This window comes from Phoenix dactylifera, chromosome 9, assembly GCF_009389715.1.
Source record: "Phoenix dactylifera cultivar Barhee BC4 chromosome 9, palm_55x_up_171113_PBpolish2nd_filt_p, whole genome shotgun sequence".
NCBI classification, from domain to species: Eukaryota; Viridiplantae; Streptophyta; class Magnoliopsida; order Arecales; family Arecaceae; genus Phoenix; species Phoenix dactylifera.
Window position 1 is genome coordinate 15,841,094 of NC_052400.1, and position 12,973 is coordinate 15,854,066.

Sequence of the window (12,973 nt, forward strand, 5' to 3'; positions counted from 1 at the left end):
CCGGCTGCTCACATTAATCTTACATGAGCATTACCAATAGAATCAAAAAAATAAAATACTTCCCAACGATAAAAGAATAGATACACATCGAATTCAAAAAATCTCTTCAAAATGATAAGTAGCAAAGAAGGCGACCCAGTTAGCAGCTTTGTTCATCTTCCGGAACACATAGCCAACCTAAAAAATAGCACACTCCTACAGTAACCATCTCACATCCTCTAGAAGCAGATGGTCGAAGACCTTCGGCCTCTCATGTAAAATTCACTTTACCACCTTCACTGAGTCCCTCTCCCGGATGACGCATTGGGCCTCCAGAACTCGCCTCGCATAGAAGACATCCTCCCATGCTGCCCTAAGCTCCATCCTTAGAACAAATGGCTCGAAGGTGTCACGACCCCCACCCTGATTCGGCAGGCCGCCGCGACGGTTCTAGGGTGCAGGTAGGCATAAGGACTCCAGCCACCGCATAGAACCCTACTATCTATCAATCATCAATAAATCCTGAAAATTTTGGCATGATGCATGCACAAAATGATCACCTTTCCTATATTTATCTGTCAGGATTATCTCAATATATACAACAACACTACCTGTCAAAGCAGCAATCACACTATCTGTCACATAATGAACCTGGACAATATATATCAATATATCATCACAGGCATATAACTCATCTGTATAAAAATCTGGTTCCCATTCCATCCATGGTCAAACCCATATCCACAACAGGATATATGTCTATAACTGTACACTATATACAACTGAGGGTTTATAATACATCAAATATATAAACCTCTACTCTACACTATACTATGCTATGGGGCGGCACATATAGCAGGCAACCATTAATCCTGCTCCTCTCTATATATCAGCTGGCCTGCAACAAAAATATCACCTGGGGAGTGAGTATATAAATACTCAGTGAGTGGAGTGGAGAGTACTATGCATATGAGACATAATATAATCATGGCTCGAGATGAAATCTCAAGAGCATATGAATGGTGATCAGTAGCAAGATGAACATGAACTCAACATAAAGAATATGGAGTAAATCATCAATATCACCATAATCAATATCAACTCATCTGAAGCACATATGGAATAATCAAATAAACATATATGCTACTCATGAATATGCTCAACAGATTATAATGCTGGAACATACAAATCGGGTGTCAATATGCGAAGTCATTACTAGACAGCTGTCAGGAAATGGGTCTTACGCCCCAGGCAAACCACAACAATTTCCTACTGTCACATGCATATGCACGATAAGACACCATACTGATAATGTTAATGCTGGCCAGTATCCAGAACAAAAATCCATAAAAACATCTCACATCTGTATACTAAACGGCACCTCGCGGGGTCTTACTTTGCCCGGCGACAAGCCATATATAAGTCGCAGGACCGGCTGATCCTACGCCTAGGGCCGTGTCCCCCCTAGGAAGGGACTGGGCTCCGCCCACCCAAAAGGCTACTATGTGCACACAGGCCGATGTCTAACCCCATCGACTGTAGGTGTCCTGTAGATACTGCCAAGCCATGCATAAATACCATAATGCACCCTCCCAATACTCTACTAAAAAGGAGCATAATCAAGACTACCACTCACTCGACCACGACCCAATAATAACTAACATCAGGGTTGGAAGTGAGGAATCATGGGAGTGCAATGCAACTCAATATACCACTGAAAAGGGCTCTACAAGTCTTTGAAATAGAGGAAATGAAATCAATTTACAAAAGAAGTCATTTCACAATTTGGAATCAATTTGACTACTCTTCAACCCCTTGTAATTCCTCTCAATGTTCCCTCAAATGCATGTACAAAATAATCAAGCATGGAGAATAAAACATAGAGGAATCTACCACAACAATCAATCAATAAGCTTAGGTGGAATCAAGTCACACTTGGCAACATTCATGAAAATGGATAAGGAATGTGCTCATGGTGCAAAGTACAAACTTCCACTCACCTGCCAATCCGGCACGGTCCCGATATGCCTCCAAAACTCTATAGAAGGCAGTAGGGGACTTCTTCCTCTTGATCCTTAGTTCCTTGCCCAACTGAAACATGCATTAATAACACATTTATTCTTGTATTAAGGCTCAATAACCTACGTATCAATTGTAAGCATAAAAGTTTCAGTTGATACAACTCCCCCCCTTAATTAACATCTTTTCTTTTTCCCTTATTCTTATTAATTAATTCTCAATTTACATTAATCATGATGCAAGAGTATTCCACACACACCTTGGACCAATGCTATAGGGTCAAGGTGTGCGAAGGGATCGAATCCCTTCAAATCCAAAATTTTACTGAACTTTAGGTCGACCCAACATCATCCTTTTTTCATCTTCTTCATCCGGATGAACAGTAATCCGGACTGACAGCGGGTTACTTCATCCCGATTTGGATCCACTTTCCGAACTCTAATTTTTATGAAATTTATATCTAATATTCTACACTTATAGGAGTTTCCAAAATGGTAAGATATATCATCATCGGAGGCCGATTGACCCCTGAGATAATTCACCGAAATTGGAACTTCGACACAGTTTTTCCGTAGTGCCGGAAAAACTTGTCGAAATCCGATTCTTCCTCTTTTAACCACCTCTACAACCCTTATCCAACTTCTCTAGACCACATTTACCCTTTGTATAGCCTAATTTCATTAGAAGACTAGGTAGGGATGGGTATTTACATTTTCTCTTCGGAAAATCGAGGTCTTTGCGTAGAGGGGAAGAAGATCTATGCCTTTTCCTTCAGCTGGCAGCGCAACCGAGGCTCCCTTCCACCTCAAACCCCCTTCCCTTCTTTTTTCTTCTTCTTCTTCTTCTTTCTTTTTCTTTTCCTTCTCTCTATGTTTCTCCCTCTCTGTTTAAACTCCACCGTCTCACCAATCCACCGTCAGACCAAACCCCCTAATTAAGTCACATCAAGCACTATTCATCCTTTATTTAAAATTATTAAATTTTCATTTTGTCCCTAACACTTCAACATATCTACTGTTATGCCATTAACTTTTGATTCCTTCCAATTTTACCCCTCATATCAATTTTTAAGAAATATTCTATCATTCTTTATAATTTTTTTTTTGGGTTATTACAGAAGGTGCGTCCTCAACCGGTCACAATCAGCCTGGACTTGTGATCCCTAATCATAAAGGTAACACCCATACCTTCTCCACTAGCTGACAGACTGCCATCAAAATTCACCTTAAGATAGCCGGGGGTGGGGGCTTCCAGGATGTGAGTACATACCTAGGCGCTAAAGCAGTAGAAGGAGAACCCCAGATGTTCCTAGCCACTCAAGATGAAGCAATCATAATAGCCTCGGATACCTCACTAGCAGTGTCCACCGAGCCGACCGAACCGGTGTACCGGGGGGCTCCGGTACCGGTTAGAACTGGTGCCGAGCTGGAACCACAAAAAAAAAGGCCGACACACGTCCTAATTTTAGCTACAGAGTAGCATTAAATGCCACTTTGTGCTATTAAATGTCGCGTGGGCTCGTGCTCGCGCGCGGTGCCGCGTGAGGAATTGCGCGCGGGACAAGCGATGCCCGTGCTACCCCATGCATGGAAAGATTTTCACCTCTCCTAGGCTTGACAAGGCAGCCCCTGTGGTAGGACCGAGTTCTAGGGCTGAAGGAGAAGGTTGGGGCAGCAAGCGGGGGAGAGTCGACGTGTTGCCGTAGCGCGCGTACTCTTTTCGAGTCCCCCCTTTACCTTCTCCTTCTATTCTAAAAAAAGGCGAACTCTTTTTTTTCTTTTCCCCTTTCCTTCTTCTTTCTCCTTCCCGATTGCCAAACCCTCTCCTCCTCTCCTTTCTTCCCCACTATCCTTCTCTCTTCTCCTCTCTTTCACCCCTTCACCCGCGAGCACGAAAGGAATCGTTGGGAGAGCCGCGCGCGTTGGGATGCTCGGGAGAGGGTTGTCCCGAGGTACATCGAACCGTCTTCTTCTCTTCTTCTTCTTCTCCTCTTTCTCTTCTTCTTCCTCTTCTTTCTTCCTCTTCTCTTTCTCTTCTTTCTTCTTCCCCACTCGGTTTCGGCCTTGAACCGTTTTATGTAACTGTACCATACCGGTGGGGGTTGGTACGGATATGGTACGTATTGAACCAGCCGGTACCGGTCGGTTCAACAGACCATGCTCATTAGCCTGACAGATAACTCTATCCACTACAGCCCTTAAAGGGGGCCTCCTGCTCTCGAAGACTCTGTCGTTCCTATCCAACTAAATGTGATAGGTCAGATAGGCACCGGTAATACCCTAGGCAACATAACTCGAAGACCGAAAGGCAGACTTCAAGTGTCGAAGTAAATCCTCAGCAAACTCAGTGCACTTCGAAAGGGTGAAGGAAGCTTGTTGCCAAATCTGAGCAGCCCGTGGGCACTGTAAAAAGACATGGCTAATTGTCTCTTCTATCTCCGAACAATCCAAACATAACGGAGAAATCCCCATCCTTCTCTTCACTAAAACATTTCTCGTCGGTAGGCATCCTCAAGCTACCTTTCAGATAAACAAAGAAACCCAGAGGTGGGTCCACATTCTTCAGATCCATCTGTCATCCAGCCGCCATGTTCTCATGTTTGATTTCTATATTGCAGCACCGTTTTTTTTTCTTTGAAACGTCTATATTTTTCAGATACTTTTCTTCAAAAACATATTTAAAAATATGGCATGTATAACTCTCTGAATATGGAGTATGGTATATTTATTTTCAAAAATCACTATTTCTATTATATATGGTTGTTGCTGGTCATGATTGACCATGCTACGCTATTCAGTTTTTGCTTTCAGTGGTTTTCCGTCAACCCCCCATTAATGGCTGTTTGATGGATGATCGACATTGCATCGATGAAGAAGATAAAAACAACATGGATGCAGGAGAAGCATTCGTTTAATAGCTTTATACTTGTTGATAACAGACTTATTTTACGTATGCAATCCAGTTGGACATGTCAAGAGATAGTCACGTTTGATGGATCCAAATGGTCCCACCTCTATAGTACATAAAAGACTCATTTGCTTTGCTTATAGTGTTCAACTAGAAACTCTTTTCCAACAATGCATTGAATAGTTCTCCTCTAATAATAGGTTATTCAATATGTATCATGAACTCGCCATATTATTGGACGATATTAAAACATGACAGTTTAGTTAACAGAATAAGGAGTAAAATTGATCGATTGTGTAGAATTTTATCTTGACAACATAAGATTGTTAAACCATTACGTGGTAGTACGTGTTCTTATTTATTCAGAGGTTCCACAATTTATTCAGGAAAGTGTATGTTTGATGTTTAAAGGCAGTACTCCTTGTCTTAGGCCTTGCATAAGCATTACTGGCAATTAGGCTCAAGCTTTCTTTGAGATTCAGCATCATGTGCTGCTTCATTCTGACTGTTATTTGAAAATTATGTGGAGGACAAGATTTTTCTTCATGACATTGATATTTTAATTGATATTTTGTCTCTATTTACTTCTTGTGGCATTACTCCCTAACTAATCGGTGACGTGCGTTGGATTAACTATAAACTTGGACACTAGATTGTAGTTCGTTATCAGCCCCCCTAATTCTAGGAGCAGGTTTTGGTCGATAAAGAGCTATCTTGACCTAAGTTGCATTTCAACAGCCACTATACTAGCTGTAGATACCAATTTTTTTCATAGAAGTAAGTGATCTTAGTGCTATAGGCTGAAGAAGGAAAAAATGCCAACAATAAGCAACTCCTTTCCTGTTCTGATACTTTAGTCTAGACCATAGACCCAACAACAGCTTAATTACTCTGGATTGGAGGGCCAATGGTCACGTTAGAGGTATGCGCAGGCTAGCTGCTTGGTCTTGGCTCTTAGATTCAATTGATCAAGTTGGACCATCAGGGTAAGATAACTCTATTCCTTTTTTCTTTTTTTTTTTTTGCTTTAACGGGTTCTTCAGACAACGCGTGTCCGAATACACCCAAGAAAATCAAAATACACAATCTCGCGAAATGCCAATGGCAGCTCCCTCTCTTCTGCCCACAGGACGTATCCTGAGTGGTAGGCCGCATATGCAGTCACCCAGTCAGCCGCCCCGTTGGCCTCTCTGAATACATGCTTGGCCTCAAAGGCCGCACCATCCCTCACCATCATCCCAATATTCCGCATCAAAGGATGGTCTGTGCTCTAAAGGAAGCCTCTAAACAAAAAGACCAATCAATAATTCTTAAGGTGATTCTTAGGAAACATGCTTAAGTAGTTCAACTTCACCTTTTGCATGAACTTCTCTATAGGATTCCAAGCGACCACCCTAAATTGCAAGTGATGGTTAGTATTTAATTCAAAAAAATCAAAAAGCATAATCATTCATACAAAGACCATAAAGAGGTTAAATGTTTTGTTGTTTTTTTAATTTTAATTAGATATGGCTTGGTCCAATTGGATGTTGCACGCTAAGTTGTTATTGTTGTTCATCAAACCATTAGGCTCCCACTACGTTAATTGGTCATCAAAAGCCAAGTCTGGCTCGGGTCTCTCATGCCGGGGACCCGTTTCGAATAACTCGCTTTGCAGTGAAAGGGGAAAACCCTAGGACCTGAAGGCGAAAGATTCTTCCTCACGAACCCTCGCGTCCCCTTTCAGCCAAAAAAAAAAAAAAAACCCGCAGATGTCTTCCTCCTCTCAGCAGCAGGCTCCCAAATCCAGGGTCGGCAGAGACACGGCGAGGAGGGCCGTCGACGCCCTCGTCAAGTGGATCAGCGCCCGGGCGAAGCAGCAGAAGGACCGAAAGGCCCAGCTCCTGGACCCCGACGACGACTTCCTCTACTTGGTCATCACCCTCAAGAAAGTCCCCCACAAGGGCCGCACCACCGCCTATCGCGTCCCCCTCCCCCACCCCATCTTTTCTTCGGCCTCCGTCTGCCTCCTCGTCGACGACCGCCCCAAGTCCCCCCTCCCCCCCGCCGCCGCCCGCGACCTCGTCCGCTCCCTCTCCCTCCCCGTCGCCGACGTCCTCTCCCTCTCCGATCTCCGATCCGAGTACCGTCCCTTCGAGGCCCGCCGCGCCCTCGCCGACTCCCACGACCTCTTCCTTGCCGACCGCCGCATTGTTCCCCTCCTCCCCTCCCTCCTCGGCAAGCACTTCTTCAAGAAGAAGAAGAATCCCGTCCCCCTCGACCTCTCCCGCCGGTCCTGGCCGGAGTAGCTCCGGAAGGTGTGCCTTTCCACGCTGCTCTACTTCCGGTCGGGCACCTGCAGCGTGGTCAGGGTGGGGAGGGCGTCGCAGCACCGGGATGAGATCGTGGACAATTTGATGGCCGCCGTCGAAGGTGTCGTTAGGTATGTCCCAAAGAAGTGGGCCAATGTCCGGTCGCTCCACGTCAAGGCGACCGAGTCGCTGGCCCTGCCCGTCTACCAGGCCGCGCCGGAGATGCGTCTCAAGATCGAGGGATTCCAGAAGAAGGAAAAGGAGGAGGAGGGCTCTGACATAAAGGATGGGGATGAAGAGAATATAATTGATGAAGTTGGCGACGAGGAGGGGATTGAAAGCGATGAATCGGACATGGAAAAGAGGATAAAAGTGGCAACGAAGAAGAAGGATGATGGATCGAAGAAGAGGAAGAATAAGATGGAGAAGATGGAGAGGCAGGACAAGAAGAGGATTAAGAAGAGTAAAGTTAGGAAGGAAACTGACTGATGGATTCTTGAAGGACTTGGTAACTGATTGTCTCACCATGCAGCTTTTGAGCTAATTGCTGATGCTGGACTTGTTACCAATCAAGGGATGCCAACTTTTCTTCTACAGGTTTCGCTTTTACTACTATTTACTGTTCCAGCTCGATAAACTTGATTTTAGAAACAGAGCAGTTTTCCTTTTTACTGATTTTTCGTTCTTTCATTTTTACTAATTGTTGAGATCAATTAGAGCTTCTAGAGCTTGTAGGCTGTGTGTTAATAATGCTGATGATGCAAGTGTTTGGCTTGCTAAGAACTCATCTCAATCACAATGTGGGAGCTGCAACTCCCACTGCGGACCTGTCTGGTATTGTTATTGTTTTTGTGTTTTTGTTCCTCTACAAATTGGTGAAATGCCACGGGAAAAATGATTTTAAAGGTAATATTTGCACAAAACTTCTGCTATTCCTTCATTATACTTTCACCCTTTTCTGAAAGCCAAAAAAATTTTCGATTCCAGAAGCTCTAAAGATTTTACAAACAATTTGGAAGACAAAAGGATTCTATCATACATCTTGTTCGATCTAGCTCATTCTTCTTTTTGGGTTTTCGGAAACAAAACCAGAATTCAAAACCGATGACAAACGGGTCTGAGTTTTTCAAGATATGAATATTTGCATTTTATCCAACAGATTGAATAACTTCTGTCAACTAATTCTACGCTAAGTGTTTCAAGGTTCACAAATTTCTGACTCGTGCAAATTCACCAATTTATATGGCTCAAAGGTTCACTATTTAGTAGCTAGAAGTTGCGAATGGATGATGAGAAGTGCCAAAGACTGTATTGCTGCAGCAGGACATGTCTACCTGGTTAACAATAAGTATTTGTAATATCTAGGTCCTGGCACTAGGCAAGCTTACTGTTGTAGATAGATGAAAATGTTGCTTTTCTAGTTGTGAATGATTATGAAGATTGTCTTATACACCTGAACAAAGTTAACATGTCTACCTAGACTAGGGAACGTTGCAGTGTGGGTCCATTTGGGTTGACCATGAGTTAATCATGATATTTTTGATTGGATTTGTAGTACTTGTGATTAAATTTGAATGGATTTGGATCCTTAGCCCGACAAAGATGTTAGGACTTAAACGGAAAAGTATGTAAGGATCCGTGCAGGCATGTGTTTGGTTTGACATCAAGTATGCACCGGATAGATTTTGGGTAATTTATATAGGACCAAGAAACCTAAACAATACTTTAAGTCTAAATTTTTTAGATGAGGTTCTAGGTGGTTATAAGTTTTTCAAGGAGATAAAAGAGCATCACTTGGAGGCATAAGACAAACAGTAGTATACAATATGGTTGATTTGTAAACCTAAAGGCTGTATTGTGTATAATTTAACATGTGAATTAGAAGATAACTTATCTGCAAGTCTTAGATTTTATTGGTTCATACCAAAACCTTAAATAAGTTTTTAGATTATATTTCCTACATCATTTTTCTTTCTTTCCTTTTTTGCCTTGTGTTTTAGTTTTTAATTTTAATGACTTTTAAGTAGTTTATTTTATTTTATTCATGTAGTATATAATACCCAAATAAGTTCAGGGTTCATTGTCCATTCCATCAATATTTTATGATATCATTTAAATGTCATTGTCTAGTATGACACTGGTCTTTATGAAATAAAAATCTGATGAGGAATCACTTGCCTCTTGCAAGAATTGTTGAGTTGCACAATATTTCCTGTATGAATTCTACTAGTTGTTATTGAAGTTGGGCTTTAAGATCGAGGGTTTCGTGTGAAGACAGTGAAGCAAGTAGAGGAGGGGGCTGTCAGAGGGGTGGTCCAAAGATTAAAACGACATAAGGTTTATATCTGAACATGACTATGAATAAGAAAAATAAATGATGGATTGTGCATGGAAAATAGGGTTATGAAAATAGTGAAGAAGGATTTGAAGGGAATAAAGAAGGATGTGAAATGAAAGATGGTTTTGTCTCGATCTTGGGAATCATAGTGAGAGTGCTTTCGTGCTTGAGCTTGAGAGGTAATTGGGGGACGATGGACACGAGACACGTCGAGGAGGGTGAGAGTCATCAGCAGATGGCAAAGACAAAGTCTCAGGAGAGGAAAGTAGAATAGAGGTGGACTCGGGACCCTACAGAAGCTACGGCAGAGGAAGATGAAGGATAAAACAAAACATAATGCTTTCGACGAAAGAACACATGTCTAGAGACCTGAAGGCGACGAGATTGAAGATCAACTCTTTCTCGATTCGCTTCTTTCCGCTACTTTCTTTTTCCGGTCTTTTCTTCTTTCTAAAGAACCAGCGATTTGAGACTATTATACGTCAACACTCACGAATGTCAAGCAGGCAAGTTTGGGGTTTTCCTGCAGTGTGTACTCTACAGTTTATGGTGGAATGATTGACAGAAGAGTGAAGAATTTGGATAAAAAAGAGGTAATGGAGGTTTAGAGGAGTCAGGATTGAAATGAAGAGGAATATTTGTTTTGGGAAGAGCTCTTTGTTGAATTTCTTTTTCTTTTTCTTCTTTTTGTTTTACTACCTAGGCTTTAGGGCTAGATTATTTGATGAGCTGTGTCAGATCATGGACTTTGTGAGCAATTGGTATTGTTTGTGTACCTGCAACTAGGATTGGTTTTACATTTAAATGCCTTATGCTCCAATTACCAAAATAAAAAGCCTTATATTCATGTTTTCGTCTAACCATCTATTATTTTAGTTTTGGTGGCTTGATTTTAGCTGTTAAGTATTGCTCTTGTTTCGTGGAAGAAAATTCTGCAAGTTTTCCTCTTTATTTGTGGTAATCTCAAATTGGTTGAGCTAAATTCTTGAAATAAATAAAGCCATTGGTAGTTTTTGACTAACTGTTGATAGACATCGATTATTTAGGTTTTTGATTGTCATTGATCTCTCTCTCTGTCTCTCTTATCAATGACAAATTTCTTAGTAGCAGTTACTGATTGTTTAATCTTTGAGTGATGAACAGTGATCATCTGTCATGGAAGATAATTTGCAGATAAAGCTTCAGTTATAAGCGAAAAGGTAAATTTTGAAATGGATGATATGAGTTTGAAACCATCAAATTTATATCCAGGATTTGATTGAAAAAAAAATATATAGGACTATGTAAAAGTTTATTAATTTGATACATTGATGTCTTTTTGTGCTATGGTGTTATTTATACAAAATTATTTCAAAAAATTTAGTTACGGCAAGATGGCGCGTTATCACCACTTTCAAACGCGCCTCCACCGCATGTATAACGATCATGCACTTGTCAGGCAGCTGAGCTGGGAAGCAAATGATTCAATATGACCATCTAGAGGCAGGTTGAATCCGGCATGTCTAAAATGTGCAGTTCTGGTAAGTTGAAAACCAATGACAAACTATGGAGCAGTAAATTATACAATTAAGCATGATCCATAATATCTAAGTCGCTTAAATATGAAATCAAATGCTTTGGAGATTCCCTACTTATACATCACACTATCGTAGCAATGGACAAATTCAACTCCATAATAGAATATTTTAATTTGATTTATGATTTAGAAGCATATGAGAGGTTCAATTTTGTTTTTAGGTTAGTGTTGAAAGATGTTTTGGATTCTCAATTTATATGATTTATGATAAAAATTAGCACACTAACTTTATTTGTATAATCCATTTGTGCCCATGATGTAGACTAGCAGATCTTTGAATCATATTATGTTTTATTCATAGGTATTTTATGTACTTTAAATTATGATTAACGTGCAGACTTGATTTATAAGGTCTTCCATTAATTTGGCCAATATGATTTTAACATCTCTATGTGGGTGTGCGTCTCTACATGGTTGCTTGTATGTGCTCACACGTGCATGTGGCCTAGGTATAGACGGGAGAAAGGGACTGGATGGTATTTGTTTGGATCTATTTTTGTATCTGATTTTATTTAGGTTTAGTGCAAATTTTTGATTGGTTTTCATATCTATATTTGTTAAAGAAAACTAGATAGGAATATAAATAGATAATTATTTAGTCTATATCCAAATATCTGATTCTTTATACAATCTTATTTAGTACTATAGAGCCCTTAGGTTATAAAAGGCGATAAGCGACATTATCAATATATTTATAGCTTAATTTACTTTTGATAATTTTGATGTGATTGTTCATAAATTTTAAATATCTGATTTGTGTATGCATTTATATTCTAATTAACAATATCTAATTTATATCTTATTCATTTAAAATAAATATAGATATAAATTTTAATATTTGATTAATATATATATATATATATTTATATTTATATTTATCGAATAAGAATGGATATGGATATAGATATACGGATGTCCAAGCTATACTCAGTTCATTTTCAGTCCTAGGTGTAGCCAAAGTCTGTCCAGAGCTTTTTAATGGACCTGCCTTAATAGGCGTGCAGATTTGTGCAGACTTTCTTGTCCAGAATGATATTGATGAATGAAAATAAGAAAAATTGAATAACTTAATGTATTTGTTAGCTCATGTAAACATTTCATGATAAAATCTCATGTATTTCAGTTATTGAGTGGATCTTGCACTGGATAATCCCATCTCATTAAAGAATAATAATTGGGTTAAGTTAGACTGACGTTGGGTTAAGAAATATATCAAATGCAATGTTTGAATTGCAGTCCAGCTGATCGAATCGGACCCAATTGATCCTGCAATGTAATTAGCTGAATGCGGTTTAGGTGAAAAAAAAAGGATAACATATATCTTAGTACTCTCTTTTAGTTTAATTCAGCCTGACCTATACAACCCTATATGACCCCTACATACTCTACGCTTACAAGTTGGGGTTGGGTCAAAACTCTCACTCTTTGAGGAATCGTTTTTAGTGTAGATCAAAACATCTAAACCCAACCACTAACGAACCCTTCACCTAAAATTGGGTTGATCAGGGCCAGGTAATTGGGTCGTTCAGTTTTTAAGGAAGATGAAAGCGATGGATCATAGCGAAATCCGGGCTCATGCATGAATTTGGTCACGCTTCTTTTGAGTGGTTTTATATGGATTGAGATATCCTACTTTGGGTTCTACCACGGACTTCTTGTTGGCACTAGTATCCAACCTCTGCTATCTCGCCAACCAGCCTCCGCAAAACATTGAAGCTAGTGCACCTAATCGTCCTCCATAGCCATTGCACTCAAAAGGCCAGCAATTTATGCCATTTTTAACAAGCTGCTTGCGGCGAAGAAGTTCTAGCCAATTTATGTTTGCATATTCCAATCGTAAAACTTATGAGTTTGACCTCTACA

The 12,973-nt window shown here is 40.4% G+C and overlaps 1 pseudogene; it reads left to right on the forward strand.

Annotated features, from left to right (window-relative positions):
- The first annotated feature begins 6,527 nt into the window (after positions 1-6,527).
- LOC103700288 lies at positions 6,528-10,832 on the forward strand (annotated as a pseudogene).
- Positions 10,833-12,973: the final 2,141 nt, after the last annotated feature.